Source organism: Melospiza melodia, chromosome W (assembly GCF_035770615.1).
Source record: "Melospiza melodia melodia isolate bMelMel2 chromosome W, bMelMel2.pri, whole genome shotgun sequence".
Taxonomy (NCBI): domain Eukaryota; kingdom Metazoa; phylum Chordata; class Aves; order Passeriformes; family Passerellidae; genus Melospiza; species Melospiza melodia.
Window position 1 is genome coordinate 55,277,026 of NC_086225.1, and position 4,082 is coordinate 55,281,107.

Consider the following 4,082-nt stretch of genomic DNA (forward strand, 5'->3'; position numbering starts at 1 on the left):
TAATAATGTAATTGAAGATATGGGTTCTCCCCAACCTGGTATGCCATCCCCAACAATGCTTCCCCAAGATTGGAAATTAGCTGTTATTGATATTAAGGATTGTTTTTTCCAAATCCCCTTGCACCCTGATGATGCACCGCGTTTTGCATTCTCAGTACCTTCTATTAATATGGAATCCCCTATGAAAAGGTACCATTGGACCGTTCTTCCTCAGGGATTAAAGGTCTCTCCAGCTATCTGCCAGTGGTATGTGTCTTCCCTGCTTTCCCCAGTACGTGCAGCCGCAGAGAAGGCCATTATCTATCATTATATGGATGATATCCTTGTGTGTGCCCCCAATGATGATTTACTCACACATGCGCTTGACCTAACGATCGATGCATTGATTGTTGCAGGGTTCGAGCTCCAGGAAAAGAAAATTCAAAAGATGCCACCTTGGAAATATTTGGGCTTAGAAATTGGAAATAGGACCGTTGTTCCTCAAAAACTAGAAATCAATCCAAAGATCAAGACCCTTGCGGATGTCCACAAGTTGTGTGGGTCTTTGAATTGGGTAAGACCATGGCTCGGTCTGACTAATGAAGACCTTGCCCCTCTTTTCAATTTATTGAAAGGGGGAGAGGACCCAGGTGCTCCTAGGTCTATTACCCCAGAGGCGCGGAAAGCTCTAGAAAAGGTTCAGATTGCAATGTCCACAAGACAGGCCAACCGATGCCGGCCTGACCTGCCATTCAAATTTATCATTCTAGGTAAGTTGCCACACCTCCATGGAATTATTTTCCAGTGGGAGGAAAAACAAACACCTAAGGCAAAGAACACACCAAAAAAGGACCGGGACCAGAGGGACCCTCTCTTGATCATAGAATGGGTTTTCCTCAGTCACAAAAGGTCCAAGAGACTGACAAAGCCTCAGGAGCTGGTAGCAGAACTGATCCGGAAAGCAAGGACCCGGATCAGGGAGTTAGCAGGATGTGATTTCAAGTGCATTCACATTCCAGTTGAGTTAAAATCAGGTCAAAATACTATGAAAATACTGGAACAATTGTTTCAAGAAAATGAAGTGTTGCAGTTTGCTCTGGATTCCTACTCAGGACAAATTTCGGTAGCGCGGCCCGCTCACAAATTGTTCAAACAAGATGTTCAATTTACCTTAAAACTGAGAAGTGCTCTAAGTAGGAGACCTTTAAAAAGGGCTCTAACTGTCTTCACAGATGCATCTGGGAGGTCCCACAAGTCTGTTATGACTTGGAAGGATCCTCAAACCCAGCAGTGGGAGACGGACATTGCTGAGGTGGAAGGTTCACCTCAGGTTGCTGAATTAGCTGCGGTTGTTAGGGCCTTTGAAAGGTTCTCAGAACCGTTCAATCTGATTACAGATTCTGCATATGTGGCAGGAGTAGTATCCAGGGCAGATCAAGCAATACTGCAAGATGTGTCTAACATCACACTTTTCGAATTGCTCTCAAAACTGGTAAAGTTAGTCACTCACCGAGAGCAACCATTTTATGTGATGCATGTCAGGTCACACACTGACTTGCCAGGGTTTATCGCTGAAGGCAACAGAAGGGCAGATGCTCTTGCTGCACCTGCAGTGATGGCCACTCTCCCAAATGTTTTTGAACAGGCAAAAATCAGCCACCAGCTTTTCCACCAAAATGCACCTGGCCTGGTTCGTCAGTTTAACATCACTCGAGAACAGGCCAAAGCGATTGTGGCCACATGCCCAAATTGCCAACAACATGCACTCCCTACAGTGAGTATGGGAGCAAACCCAAGGGGACTGAACAGTTGTGAACTGTGGCAAACAGATGTAACACACATACAGTCTTTTGGACGGCAGAAATATGTTCATGTTAGTGTAGATACCTTTTCTGGAGCAGTCTATGCTTCTGCCCACACAGGAGAATCATCTTTTGATGCTATTAAGCACCTCTTGCAGGCTTTTTCTTTCATGGGCATCCCCAAGGAGCTGAAAACTGATAATGGGCCTGCTTACAAATCCAAGGAATTCGGGAGCTTCCTGCAGCAATGGGGAGTAGAGCACAAAACTGGCATCCCCTACTCCCCTACAGGTCAAGCCATTGTAGAAAGAACTCACTGTGATATTAAAAGGGTCCTGGACCAGCAACAACAGGTTCTGAAGGTGGAACCTCCCCACATCCGGTTATCCAGGGCGCTATTCACAATAAATTTTCTGAATTGTTCTTTTGACAGCCTGAACCCACACATCCTACGCCACTTTGGGGGGAGCAATCATAGGTTAATTAAGGAAAAACCTCCAGTTTTAGTAAAGGACCCTGAGACTTGGAAAATGGTGGGACCTTACAAATTAGTTACTTGGGGACGTGGATATGCCTGTGTGTCCACCCCCTCTGGTTTAAGGTGGGTTCCTTCCAAATGGGTAAAGCCCTATGTTCCCAAGGTCTCAGAGAAATCTACAGAAGCACCCCAGGTTGCTCATGCTGCCTGGAGAAGAAAACGCCGCACGTGTTCTCTGGAGGAAATTCCATTTAAGCCTCCTATCTGGAATAGTTTATAATATATGTTTGTTTCAAGTTTTTGTACCAGTTTAGATCCCACTGTTCGTGTGTAGCCTCGAGATGCCACGAGACCGAGCCTGCTTCTCGTCCTACTCGTGATCATCCCACCTGTGACCTCCTGCATAGTCCCTCAGCCCAAACCACATATGGACTACCTTGACAACGGCTCTCAGACATCAACAGAGAAACTGACAACTGGCTGAATGGACTGTTCAAAGGCTGGGGACTCTCGGGCTGGTTGGGATCTATTCTGAAAACTGTGTTTTTAGTGCTGTTTATTTTAGTTATAGTTATTGTAGTTTATAGCATTGTTTTTAGACTAATCAAACGCATGGTGCTCAAGTTAATTTCAAGCTCATCTCCCCCTCCTGAAGTCTACCATTTGGAAGCCCTCAGTGCTCCAATGGATGACCTGGAAGCCTCAGTAGAAAACACTGACCCTCCTGTAGAGGAAGAACTGATTTACCAACCATGGTTTGGCAATCATTCTGCACCACAAGCATAGTCCTCTTCTTTTAAACAAAACTAGGGGGAGATGTTGTGGTGTGCTGTGATGTCCCATTTTGGCCTTCCAGGTCACTTTCCCAGGTGTGCCTATACGTCTATCCCTTCCCCCTTGCCCCCATGCTGAGTGAGTCCTGTCAATCAGGCTAAACGTTCCAGCAAGGCGTCGTGTGGTTGGTCAAGTTTAAAGGATGCCCCTATGCCCAGAGGTCATTGGCCTGTCTGGGTGTCATCTTCCCCTGAGACCCTGCCCCTCTCACCTGGTTGGTGGCTCACCTGTACCTCCCCTCCCCCTGTCCCTGAGCTTAAAAAGGTGATCAGACCATGCGGTCCTTATTCTGTTGGAGCAGTTGCTCACGTTCAGACCTCTGTAACCATGGAATAAACCTCTGGACATTAAACCCTCCAGCAGAATCTCTCCTTTTTCTCTTCACCATCGCCTGAAGCTATTCCTCCTGAGGTAACGGGGTCCCTTACAAGCCTGGACTTGTTCAGTGCCCAGCTGCAACCACCAGCAAGCAAGGTATCTCTGGGGTTGTTACAGCGCAGTTGCTGCCTTTGGCCCAGCAGCGAGGGTCAGACTGGCCCAGGCACAATCTAACTGGTAATATTGGGAGCTTTTTTTTTCAATATTTGGCGTCCCTGAGGCGGGCAAAGCGACTCTGCAGCCTGAGACGGACCTGCAGTACCTTGGAGAAGCTTCTGGCAGCCGTGCATCCAGCTGAAAGGGGCTTTGGTTGCAACGCCCTCGGCTAGAGACTTTGGGAATATTCCCAGAAGAAGTTTCGTGGACTGTTCGGCACCTCTGGAAAGCCCAGCTCCTTTCTGGTGAGCAGAATTTTCCAGAGGAAGGACAGGGTAGCCTCTCTCGCCCAAGAGAGGTCCTGTTCCGGTGAAGAGACCTGCCTGTACCCAGCCAGCTACAGCTTCCATTTCGGGTGAGTATCTCTGCTCTCGGTAGGGCAGGAGCTCAAAAACAGACTCTGCCGTGAGTTCTGTTCCTTTTTGCCTTTGCATTTTTGGCTGCGCAGCCCCACA